This window comes from Trichechus manatus, unplaced genomic scaffold, assembly GCF_000243295.1.
Source record: "Trichechus manatus latirostris isolate Lorelei unplaced genomic scaffold, TriManLat1.0 scaffold00154, whole genome shotgun sequence".
Taxonomy (NCBI): domain Eukaryota; kingdom Metazoa; phylum Chordata; class Mammalia; order Sirenia; family Trichechidae; genus Trichechus; species Trichechus manatus.
In genome coordinates, this window is record NW_004444090.1 from 2,701,980 (window position 1) to 2,715,787 (window position 13,808).

Consider the following 13,808-nt stretch of genomic DNA (forward strand, 5'->3'; position numbering starts at 1 on the left):
CTGTTTTAAACTACTATGAGTGCCTGAAAACATTTCCACTACTGACTGACTAGTGAATTTAGTGAATTAAGTCATCATCTCTAAAAGAAGGCTATTTCAGTGACCATTAGCTGCTATGAACGAGTCAGCAGGGAGTCATTTATCAGTTTGATAGGTCTCAACGGAATGGTAAAGAGAACAAAGTTTAAAAAAGAAATGAAAGAAAGAAAAATGAGAAACAAGAAACTAGAACACTTGGAGTTGGGTATGTGCTGTGCCTACAATTACTGAAGATGAACAGAAGATGAAGATGACCTTTATGGTCATCCTTATGAGAAGACTTTACTGCTGTTTTTTCCCCAGTGAAACTGGAAGTTTAGAAAGATATTTCCATGAAGAGTGTGAATAGAAACTATTTGACTGCCTGAGACCACTGTTGGAGGTGGCCATCTCAGGTTGGGTCAGAGGTTTGCAGGTGAGGAGAAGAGCAACAACTCCCAAAGAGCTGGTCCTCAAGACGGTGACTCCGAATGGGTGTGACTGATGCCTGGGAGGCACCTAGAAGATGCAGTATCACAAGGCAGCCTGCCAAGAAGTGGAGTCAGGAGGATGCAGAAGAGGAGGCAGAACAAACGGTTATGGTGAAATTGTTAGGTGTTATTGATTCCGACTTTAACTCAAAATGTAGTAGTTGTCAAAAAAGCATGACCGGAGTTTCTGTTAAAATGAAAACAAAGAGTTTATTGAAGGAATAGAGCAATTGGAATCCGGCAGCACTTAGTGAGGATTCAACAAGGTGTTCCACCATTCTGAGGGAGAAGTGAGCTATTTATACAGAAAAGTGGGGAGAGGATTACATGACTACAGTCATGGGGGCTTTGGGATTACACAGTTACAAGATATTAGCAAGGTGAAATTGTACAAGATTTGCTGATTTATTTTCCAGCATAGGTTTCTTGGATACAACTTGGTAAGCTATGCATACATTCTTTCTAGGGCCTGCTGTGCTAGCAGACTTCAGAGGCCATCTTGACAAACATTTACTGACAAACATTTCTTCGTAAACTATGTCCTTGCCCCCTCTATTGTTTGCTGAGGATGGTTAAAGTTTTACAAGAAATTGCAGCTCTAAATCATAGGCTTTATTCTTGTTGTTGTTGCTAGGTGCCATCCAATAGGTTCCAACTCATAGAGACCCTATATACAACAGAATGAAACATTGCCCGGTCCTGTGCCATCCTCACAATTGTTGTTATACTTGAGCCCATTGTTGTAGCCACTGTGTCAATCCATCTCATCGAGGGTCTTTCTCTTTTTTGCTGACCCTCTACCCAGCGTGATGTCCTTCACCGGGGTCAGGTCCCTCCTGATAACATGTCCAAAGTATGTGAGACAAACTCTTGCCATCCTTGCTTCTAAGGAGCATTCTGGCTGTACTTCTTCCACAACAGATTGGTTTGTTCTTCTGGAAGTCCATGGTATATTCAATATTCTTCACCAACATCATAATTCAAAAGCATCAGTTCTTCTTCAGTCTTCCTTATTCATTATCCAGCTTTCACATGCATTTGAGGCGATTGAAAACACCATGGATTGGGTCAGGCACACCTTAGTCCTCAAAGTGGCATCTTTGCTTTTTAGCATTTTAAAGAAGTCTTTTGCAGCAGATTTGCCCAGTGCAATGTGTCTTTTGATTTCTTGACTGCTGCTTCCGTGGGTGTTGATTGTGGATCCAAGTAAAATGAAATCCTTGACAGTTTCAATCTTTTCTCCATTTATCATGATGTTGCTTGTTGGTCCAGCTGTGAGAATTTTTGTTTTCTTTACGTTGAGGTGTAATCTTCATCAGTAAGTGCTTCAAGTCCTTTTCACTTTCAGCAAGCAAGGTTGTGTCACCTGCATAATGCAGGTTGTTTATGAGTCTTCTTCCAATCCTGATGCCTTGTTCTTCTTCAGATAGTCCAGCTTCTTGTATTATTTGCTCAGCATACAGATTGAATAAGTATGGTGAAAGGATAAAACCCTGATGCACACCTTTCTTGCTTACACACGGTTACAAGACAATAGCAAGTTAAAATTTTACAAGGTTTGCTGATTTATTTTCCAACATTTCCTGACGTACACCTTTCTTACTTTAAACCACGCAGTATCCCCTTGTTCTGTTTGAACAACTGCATCTTGATTTATGTACAGGTTCCTCATGAGCACAATTAAGTGTCCTGGAATTCTCATTCTTCACGATGTTATCCATAATTTGCTATGATCCACACAGTTGAATGCCTTTGCATAGTTAGTAAAACACAGGTAAACATCTTCCTGGTATTCCACACTTTCAGCCAGGATCCATCTGACATCAGCAATGGTACCCCTTGTTCTTTATTTTTAGGAGGGCAGAAAGGAGGACTTTGGACAAATTTGATTGAGCAATGGAGCTTAGATTTAGAATTAGGACAGTCGTCTTTAATCAATGCAAGCATCTCAGTTTTAGGGTCCCCTCACACAGTCGTAACTGACTAACTGACCTTTTGAGTAAAGAACTTACATTAGCTTTTTGCAAACATTTGCAAGACTCTTTCCTGGAAAATTCCTTAAGCAATCATTATTACAATCTTTGTTGTTACATCTTGCCAAGAAAACAATTCCTTCTTTTTATCTAGTTTAAATTATACCATTTCTCAAGCCCTTCTGCAAACACGTCTGCAAAACGATGACTGTGAGCCGCCTCTCTCAAAGTTAATGTTAACCAGAAGTTAAGCAGCCAAAAGTAGAGTTTTTAAAACAAGATGGCGTTGTGGCCTGCACCTTGAGCAAAAGCCTCTCTCATGCCAAGCACCTAGAATGCCCCAATTCTTACACAAAATAAACATGAGATTTTGGGAACTGACAATGAGATGCCCAGTCTGCAAATGAACAGCTATGTCTTCTGCTGGGGCGTATGAAGACACAGGGACCTGTGTTATATTTGAAGAAGATGTGCAAAATGTGGATGCAGAAGGCAACAATTAAAACAGTGCTAAAATATAAGGGCCATATAATGAAAATGCTTAGCATGACAAGAACTGTCCTGACAAAAAAGAAGGAAAGAGAAGAAAACGTTTTCTTTCAGTTTCTTTCACCGTTGGATGTTCCAACTCACCATGACATGAGACTTGGAAGACTAAATAGAGTGGTATCATCCATCATATTATGAAAATTGAGTAGGATAATGATTTCTCCTATAGATCCAAGATGATTTGTAGCTTTCTACATGAAAATAAAGATGAATACATTGTAGCTCTTGCACCAAAGTTGGAAGAGCAAGAGATTCAAATGAAAGATAATTCAGACAAGCTATGAGCAGTGGAGACCACTGCACTGGAAATAGAGAACTCTGGTCCTCTTATTGATATCTCTTCTTCTGAGACAGAAATTTCTGCTTTTATGGAAACTCAAGATGTAGCCTTAGAAAACACTCCTAGATTCTTATTATTATTTCTAATAATAACTAGTCATAAACTTCTTAGAGATTTTATATCAAATAATTGATTCTGTAGCTTTGAATTGTGCATCTATTTTCATATGTTTGTTTGCTATATACATTTCTAATTACAGCACCAGCTTAATATAGCAGAAAAATACTTTAAAACATTTTTAAGAATGCCTCTTGTTTTTGGAGTATGTGGCCCTTGAAATAGAATTTAGATCATGGTCATCAGCTAATATTTATTTGGGTTGGTATTACACTGAAATCTGTATATCACTTGGGTATGTGAACAGATTGAGGAAATTTAAAACACTCTTTAAAACTAGAAATTATTGCATTGGGACCCAGAAACAGTTGGCATCCTTGCATAAAAGACACTTGGTACCCATTATTTATGTACTAAATGGGTCTAGAATTCCAGATTAAATTATCCACAGTTTTGATTCAATTAGCTTTTGATTCAGTGCCTATGTTTTTAATGACAAAGTTATTCCAGGAAAAGTTGAGCACTGGAAAAGTTTTGCGTAACTAAGATTCCCCTGAAGGGAGGATGTGAGTCACATGTACTTACATTAGCAAATAAAATCACAGTGCATGTCTGCTCCCTGTGGATTTTAATTTGCCGCAACAATAAAGTGCAAGTAATGGGCCTTAGGTTAAATTGTTGGATATAAAGTTCAAATCAGAACTAGGAGGTGAGGTAAATGTCATAGGCTAAATAATCTGAGAAGCCTTATGGAAATGCCTTCCCCCTCACATCTAGGTAGCCTGCCTCCCCACCCGCTACACTAGATATCTTCATGTGAGTCTTGTTACTTAGTTCTTTCCAGGGCTTTGAACCAGGTCATTCTGGTTTGAACCCCTGCTGAGAATTTGTATTTCTACCTCAGATATACTGAATCAGAGTCTACGTTTTAACAAGATCCCCATAAGAATCAGCTGGGGATACATAAGAATCACCTGGGGATCTTGTTAAACTGTAGATTCTGTTTCAGTATATCTGGGGTGGAAATGCAAATTCTCAGCAGTGGTTCCAACCAGAACAAACCAGTTCAAAGCTCTGGTTCTTTCAATTCAGGTTGCACCTTGCACTTATAATCCCAGTTATCAACTTAGAAATATCAGTCACTGGCCACAGGTGGAAAGAGTAGAATATGACCACGACAAAATTTTAAGTTGTCCAAGTATTAATTTCCCACTCTATGCCTCTCCTTGGGGATCACATTCATTTCCAAATACAGTGCTCAGACTTCTTTTTCCCTCTTCATTTATTATTTCATTTTTATTTTGTTTTACTTATTCATTCAAGTATACTTATGCATTCCATCCAATAAACAAACACCTGTTGAGAACCTATGGTGTTCCTTAATGAAAGTGCAATTGGCATTTTGGGTGGGATAATTCTTTGCACACAGTAGCCTGGGTGGTAGAAGCAGTTTGTGATCAGCTGCTAATCTAAAGGTTGCAGTTTGAACCTGCCAAGCAGTTCCATGGAAGAAAGGTCTGGCAAATTGCTTCCATAAAAATTGCAGCCAAGAAAACCCTGTGGAGCAGTTCTACTCTGTAACACGAGATCGCCATAACTCAGGAGCCAACTCGACAGCAGCTAACAACAGCAACAGCAATCCTTTGTGAAGGATTGTCTAATACATTGCAAGGCATTTATTATCCCTGGACCCTGTTCATAAAGCAGTCTGCAATCCCTGTGCAATTTAATATTCCCCCCTTCCATTTCTAAACATCTGAGAAGAACCCTGGATAATATCCACTGCCAGAGGATGTCAGAATGAATAAGACCAGGCACTTGACTTCCCGAAGTTGGTAACTTCCTGGGGAAAACAAGTACATTACAGTACAGTGTGATAAATGCTATTAAAGAAATAAACACAAACTACTGACTCCTGGGATATTCAAGAAAGCTTTTCAGAGGAGGAAATGCTTGAACTAAGTCTTTTATGAGCAAGTAAGTATTATCTAGATGAGGAAGATTTCTAAGCAAAGGAAGAGATATAAAGACCATGCCAGAGGACAGAAAAATGCTTTGGAAGCACTGCAAGCAAAATCATCAAGGCTGGTACTTGAAACTCGAGTTGGGGAGGTGGTGACTGATAAAACACTAAGTATGGCTGGGGGACTGATCAAGGAGGGTGTCTCAGGCCAGACTGAAATATTTGAACCTTATTCTTAGGGATATGGGGGCTTGGAAGAGACATGATCAGATCTGAGTTTCAGAAAGATTACTCTGAGAGGGTCTCTGGGATGTTGATTGCAGGAAATAAGACTAGGGGCAGGGGAAACCATTTTGAGAATGTGGGGTAGCCAGAAGACATGCGAAGGATACTTGAATGGAGGCAATGGCAGTAAGAATTGCCAAAGACCATCAGTAACACATCTTCAGTTGAACAAGTTGGTTTTATTACACCTACTCCTCATTTATTGAATATCTTGTTACCTGACATTTCATATTTACAACAATGGTAAAAAAAACTATTATCAGACTATTTTGTGCATTAACAACGTACATCTGGCAGTAACAAATGCTGAGGTGCGAGGTGAGACTAACACTGGCTGTGACGGTTAAGGTTTGTGTCAACTTGGCTGGGCCATGATTCTTAGTGGTTTGGCAGTTATGGAATGATGTAATTTGGCAGTTACATAATGATGTAATTTGGAAGTTACGTAATGGTGTAGTCATCCTCCATTTTTGTATAATGCCAGTTATCAGATAACAACCTGGTCTTTGGAAACTAACCATGTCAATAAGTGAGGAGTGAGTGTACTTGTTGGACTAAGGGAGAATGTGCACCATGGGGGAATTAAGAGGTGCCTCAGTAATAAAGTGTTAGAAGGAAACTATAGCATTTGAGCTTTGGTTGAGTAATTTTGGAGATAGTCTAAGGAAATGGGAGTTCACTTGCTATCAAAAAGCGAGGACAATTGAGTATCTCTAAATCTTATCTATAGAGGGCAGATAAGAGTGAGAGCTAATGTAGAAGTAGCAGCTGCTTATATTAGTTGTGGGGAGATGTTTGATATTTTGTAGGATGCACAGTGATCTTGTTTTTGTCTCACTTTATTATGGTCTCAAAGTGACTTTGTCTGATGTTGGTGTTTTGTGCCATTTTTATGTCCAACAAGAGAACAATATGACCTAGCTGTGAGCATTTTGCCAGCTTGTAGTAACAATGAAGTGTAGCTGTGAGCACCAGGCCAGTTCCTAGATGTGAAGGGGCAGTGTCTTAGTCATCTAGTGCTGCTTCAACAGAAATACCACAAGTGGGTGGCTTTGAACAAGAGAAATTTATTCTCTCATAGTCCAGTAGGCTACAAGCCCAAATTCAGGGCATCAGCTCCAGGAGAAGGCTTTCTCTCTCTGTCAGCTCTGGAGGAAATGTCTTTGTGATGCATCAGTCTTTCCTTGGTCTGGGAGCTTCTCTGCACAGGAACCTCAGGTCCAAAGAACGCGCTCTGCTCCCAGCACTGCTCTCTTGGTGGTATGAGGTTCCATGTGTCTCTGCTCGCTTCTCTCTTTTATATCTCAAAAGAGATTGCATTAAGACACTATCTAATCTTGTGAATCTCATCAGTATAACCTCATCACAGTGACAGAATTTACAACACATAAAGAGATCACATATAAACTCATCATAGTGATAGAGTTTACAACACATAAGGAAATCACATCAGATTACACAATCATACAACCCTGGGAATCTTGACCCAGCCAAGCTGACAATATTTTTGGGGAACACAGGTCGTTCCATGACAGGCAGTTTGTTTCTTGTTTTGTTATTATTTTTGTTTTCTTTTTCAGGATGGAGGTAAGAGAATAAATTCCAAAGTGGTTAAGGAATAAACAGTTTGGTGACTAGTTAAGTAGGGAATCTGAGGAAGGGTGAGGTGTCAATGCTGACTCCCAAGTTTCTAGCTTTAGTGACAGGCTGGGTGGTAGGGTTATTTACTAAGACATGACATACAGGTGAAGATTTAGGATGACATATGGATAAAATAAGTTTAAGTTTCCAATAGGATATTGAAGTAGAAAGCTGGTAATTTAAGTCTGCTGCTAAGAAGAAAGGTAAAGATTTGACAATATTCAGCATATATGTGGTAGTATCTAAAGTTGTAGGAATACATATGATCTTTCAGACAGAATGTGTAGAGTAAAAATAAAGGGTCAAGAACAGAGCTTTAAGTATTGGTCAGACAAAAGAAAGTCCTCAAATAAGGTGTTGGTAAGAGCAACAGGAGAGGCAGGAGGAAAATCAGCTTGTTGTTTGAGGAGTGGAGTAGAAGTGAGTAAGAGAAGACACTGTATGTAGAGTTCAAGTGCTTGGCTCTGAGGGGAGATAACATAGGATAGTGGATAAGCGGCATTGGGTTGAATGAGTTTGTTCATTTTTATGAAGAGACTTGATTAAGTTAATCAACTGAGGAGAAGTACCTAGTAGAGAGTGAAAAGTAAGCAGAAAGAAAGATTAGCAAAAATCCTGTAGAAGTTGGAGATCATGAATTTGCCTTGGTACAGTTCAGATTGTTGTCTGATTTCTTCTAACACCTATCAGTCAAGATAAAGGAAAGTAGAGGTCATGTGTTAGTTGTTTCCCATAGTATCTATTTCCTTCTTTCCAATAGCTTCTAATTTCCGTTTAGGGATCCATGTGATTCTAGTGAAATTGACTCCATAGCCAGTGCCAGTGTGGAACACAGGACTGAGCTTAAGCTTATCAGTTTACCCCATTTTCCTGGTCACAGTGATTGTTTCAATGGTGGACATATGACCTAGGACGTTTACTGTGACACATTTCGGCTCTTCTCTGCTGGATATGAATGAGGAAGGATTATAGCCCTGGAATTTGCTGGTAAGCATCTGGGACCGTGAGGGTTTGGCCTGAGAATGAAGCCAAGTCTATGGAAGGCAGAGTTGAAAGACAAAAAGAAAGTTGGTCTTGTTCACATCATTTGAACTGCTAAATTAAGCCCATTTGAAGGTAGTTTTACCTTTGGACTTTTCAGTCACTCACCCAACAGATTCCCTGTATTGTTTAAGCAAGTGTAAATTAATGTTTCTGTTACTTGCAACATTTTCTATAACCTAACCAATGTAAGGAGTGAAGGGTGACTTTCAGGTTGATTCAAGGTTGTGCTTAAGGTGGGCATATTCAACAAGAAGGATAAGAGAATGAAATGCCTTGGCAAAAAAGTGGTTAAAATGTTGGTGATAAAACCTAGATTCAGTAGTCAAGAAAGCACTTGGCTTACTTCCACTAAAATTTTCCTTTTCTCTACCTTATCTTCTTAGAACCAAAGTGTGTATTTTCCATCTTCACTATTAAATAATCTAAGTAATTTCAAATAAAAATTAATTTATTTAGAGTATGGTATTGTACTATACTTTGTGATAATATAAAAGTCTAGATTCCTGTTTCTAATACTCATACTAAGTAATTAGGGAGTTAAAACACACACACAACACATCCACCTACTTACTAAATATGTAAAAGAAAGATATGACAAAATAATGAGGAAGCGCTCAAGTGAATTTTGTAGACAGCAAGTGCAATGGGATTTGAGAGGAAGAAGTCAATCTGTGCTATTCAGCTAAAGTGGAGTGATTAGAGGGTATTCCTCAGGGGTCTCTTTTCTAATCTTAGTTAATCTGTTAGCATTAGAGAGGGCAACAGGTTTACTCTCTGCTTCTGATGGGGGAGATGAGGGTTTTTTTTTTTTTTTTTTTTTTTTTTACCAGTTCTGTGACCTTGAGCAAGTCACTTAACCTCTTTGAGCTTTACCTTCTTCATTTTTAAATTTTTGAAAAATAATTTAAGTCTCTACTTCTTTCTCAGGGTTGTTGGAGAGAATCAAAATCATAATGGGAAACAGAGGATGTTAAAATACCTTCCAAACTGAAAAGCACCAAAGAAAAGTAGAAAATGGTAATTAATGATGGACCTTGACAGACCCAGAACCACCCCGATTTCCCTGTTTTTTTATTTTGTTTTGTTTTGTTTTTTTATTGTTGTTGTTCAATAATCTAAATAGGTTGTTGTTGTTGTTAGGTGCTGTTGAGTGGGTTCCAACTCATAGCCCCCTCCGTACAACAGAATGAAATACTGCCGGGTCCTGCGCCATACTCACAGTCATGGCTATAGGTGATCCCATTGTAGCAACCATTGTGTCAATCCATCTTGTTAAGGGTCTTCGTCTTCTTCGCTGACCCTTTACTTTACCAAGCACGATGTCCTTCTCCAGGTTTTGGTCCCTCCTAATAACATGTCCAAAGTATGTGAGACGAACTCTACCCATCTTCGCTTGCAGGAGCATTCTGGCTATACATCTTCCAAGACAGTTGTTTGTTCTTATGGTAGTCCATGTTATACTCAATATTCTCTTCAACACCATAATTCAAACGCATCAATTCTTCTTCAGTCTTCCTTATTCATTGTCCAGCTTTTGCATGCATTTGAGGCGATTGACTACAGGGTTGCTATGAGTCAAAATAGGCTTGATGGCAATGGATTTGGTTTTTTTTTGAGGTGATTGAAAATACCATGGCTTGAGTCAGGACCACCTTAGTCCTCAAAGTGGCACCTTTGCTTTTCAACACTTTAAAGAAGTCTTTTGCAGCAGATTTGCCCAATGCAAATTTGATTTTTCGACTGCTGCTTCCATGGGCATTGATTGTGGATCCAAGTAAAAGGAAATCCTTGACAACTTCAATATTTTCTCCTTTTATTGCTTATTGGTCCAGTTGTGAGGATTCTTATTTTCTTTATGTTGAGGTGTAATCCATACTGAAGGCTATAGGCTTTGATCTTCATCAGTAAGTGCTTCAAGTCCTCTTCACTTTCAGCAAACAAGGTTGTATCATCTGCATACGGAAGATTGTTAATGAGTCTTCTACCAATCCTCATGCCACATTCTTCTGCATATAGTCCAGCTTCTCAGATTATTTGCTCAGCATACAGATTAAATAAGTATGGTGAAAGGACACTACCCTGACACACACCTTTCCTGATTTTAAACCACGCAGTATCCCCTTGTTCTGTTCCAACGACTGCCTCCTGGTCTATGTACAGGTTCTGTGTGAGCACAATTTAGTGTTCTGGAATTCTCATTCTTTGCAGTGTTATCCATAGTTTGTTATGATCCACACAGTCGAATGCCTTTGCATAGTTAATAAAACATAGGTAAATATCTTTCTGGTATTCTCTGCTTTCAGTCAGAATCCATCTGACATCAGCAGTGATATCCCTCATTCCACGTCCTCTTCTGAATGTGGCTTGAATTTCTGGAAGTTCCCTGTTGATGTACTGCTGCAACCATTTTTGAATTATCTTCAGCAAAATTTTACTCACATGTGATATTAATGATATTGAGTTGAGATGTCCCTTGCATATTTACCCAGTTTCCCTTAATGGTTACATCCTACATAACTCTAGCACAAATTCAAGACAAGGAGATAAGCATTGGAACAATCCATAGGCCTTATTCAGATTTCACCACTTTTATATATACTTATTGTGTGTCTGTGTGTACAGTTCTATGTGTATACAGTTTTATCACATGTGTGGATTCATGTAGCCACTACCACAGTTAAGATACCTAACTGATTACTACAAAGAGCTCCCTCATGTTACCCTTTTATGGTCACACCTACACCTCCCCTTCCCCCTCCCACCCTTGGCAACCACTAATTTGTGCTCCATCTCTATAGTTTTGTCATTTTAAGAATGTTATGCTATAGGTGGAATTGTGTCTCCCAAAAAATATGTTGAAGTCTTAACCCCTATACCTGTGAATGTGATCCTGTTTGAAAATACGGATTTTTCTTTTGTTATGTTACTTAGGCCATACCAGTGTAGGGTGGGTCTTAAACCTAATCCTTTCTGAGTGGTATCTTATAAAGGGAGGTAGAGTCACAGAGAGACACACCCACAGAGGGAATACATCATGTGTAGACCAAAACAGATGTATCTACAAACCCAGGACTGCCAAGGGTTGCTCACAGCTACTAGAAGCTGAAAGAGACAAAGTACTTTCCCCTAGAGACTATGCCCTGAATGTAGACTTCTAGCCTCTAGAACTGTGAGAAAATAAATTTCTGTCATTTTTTGTTAAGGCTGCATGAGACAGTTACATAAATGGAATTACACAGTATGTGACCTTGAGAAACTGGCTTTTTTCACTCAGCACATTACCCTTGAGATCCATCCAGGTCGTTGCGTGTATCAATAGTTATTTACTTTTTATTGCTGAGTAGTATTTATGATATACATGTATTATAACCTGTTTAATCATTTACCTGTTAAAGGACTTTTGGATTGTTTCTACTTTTTGACCATTACAAATAAAGTTGCTATGAATATTAATGTACAGCTTCTCTGGTCAGCTTTTAAACCAACGTCTTTTTCAGATAAGTCAACTAGGCAGAGCCCAGGCCACAGCTTGTGCTCAAGCCTAATCACTCTCCTTTTACGACAGTTAGCCCCTACAGGCCATTTTCAGTACAATTTCTAACAGACAAAGTAGACAGAAGCATATAATGAACATCCATGTCCATCACTAAGCTTCAACAGTTATCATCATTCTTCCATTGTTTTTCATTTATACCTCCACCCACTTTCCCTACCAACACTTGGTTATTTTGAAGCAAACCCCAGACAGGATAATTTTATCTGTAAATATTTCACTGTGTATCTTTAAAAATTAAGGACACCTTTTTTTGAATTTTTTAACACAACTAAAATGCCATTATCCTGACATCAGGTTTTGGTATTGGGATTATGCAATCCCCATAGAATGATTTAGGAAGGGTTTCCTCTTCCTTTATTTTCTGAATTATTCATATAAGATTGTTTTTTTTTTTTTTTAATGTTTGATATAATTATTCATTAGTGAAACCATCTTTCTTTGTAGGAAGTTTTCGATTATGAATTCAATTTCTTTAATAGATTAGATTTTTTGGTTTATCTTGTGTCAGTTTTGGTAAATTGTATTGTTGAAGATATTTATTGATTTAATCCTAGATGCTGAATTTTTTAATCTAATGTTGTTCATAATAGGAGTCCCTGGGTGGCACAAACAGTTAAGTGCTTGGTTATTAATAGAAATGTTGGCAGTTTGTATCCACTCAGAGGTGCCTTGGAAGAAAGGCCTAGCAATCTACTTCTGAAAGGTCACAAACATTGAAAACCCTATAGAGTACAGTTTTACTCCGAAACACATGTGGTCACCATGAGTCAGAACTGACTCAATGACAACTGATTTGTTCATAATACCCCCTGCCGTTGAGTCGATTCTGCCTCAGAGCAACCCTATAGGGTTTCCAAGGCTGTAAATCTGTACGGAAGCAGACTGCCACATCTTTCTCCCATGGAGTGGCTGATGGATTTGAACCAGCACGTTTTGGTTAACAGCTGTCTGCTTTTAACCACTGTGGACCAGGGCTCCTTAATAGTCTCTAATTTTTCCTTCTAAAATCTGTAGGATCTGTAATGATAACTATTCTCATTACTGAAACTGGTAATTGGCATTCTTGTTAAGAGACAATTATCCATGGGTCTCTGACATTTCTGCACATCTTGTGAGTAGAGGCACTGACAACCTTTGCTCTGGGCTGTCTTTTCAAGGATGTTTGTATAGCAAAAGGGTTTCCAGGTGGTGCAAATTGTTTGTGCTTAACTACTAACCTAAAGACTGGTGGTTCAAACTCACCCAGCAACACCATAAAATAAAGTCCTGGCAATCTGCTTCTGAAAAGATTACGGCCAAGAAAACCCTATGGAACTGTTCTACTTTGTAACACGGAGTTTCGCCATGAGTGGGAATCAACTCGATGGCAATGAGGATTTTTTTTTTTTTTTGGATATAGCGAAGAGCCTTGGTAAACAGTGATAGTGGCTCCCTCTGGACAGGTTTGTTTCGTTTATGGAGTATTTAAAATATTCTGTTTATTTACAAATATTTGGAATGTTCTTAGGTCAATTTTATTGATCTCTCAAAGTAATACAATATTTCACAACTGAATGAAAATGAAAGTACAACCGACAGAACTTGTGCGATGCAGCATAGTAAAGATAATTCCTCCCGCAGGGGTAAAGGTCAGGCAGGTTTGCTTGCAGCCTGCTATATAAGATTAGGGCTTCCTAATCTTGGGGTTTCTTAGCTAAAATGCCAACTCACTACATTTACAACATTTACCAGGGCCACTTTGTGTCATTCCGGTGGGAAGTACTTTCTTTAGTATTTTTTGTGGGGCAGTTCTTTTTATTTGTTTAATCAAAAATTTTTTTTAGTATTGAATTTTATTTTTGGTGAAATATACACAGCAAACCTGCTCCCATTCCAGTTTGTAGACACAATG

At 38.6% G+C, this 13,808-nt stretch overlaps 1 pseudogene; it reads left to right on the forward strand.

The window, feature by feature from the left end:
• Nucleotides 1-509: 509 nt before the first annotated feature.
• LOC101340495 (general transcription factor 3C polypeptide 6 pseudogene) lies at nt 510-3,504 on the forward strand (annotated as a pseudogene).
• The last annotated feature ends 10,304 nt before the right edge of the window (nt 3,505-13,808 follow it).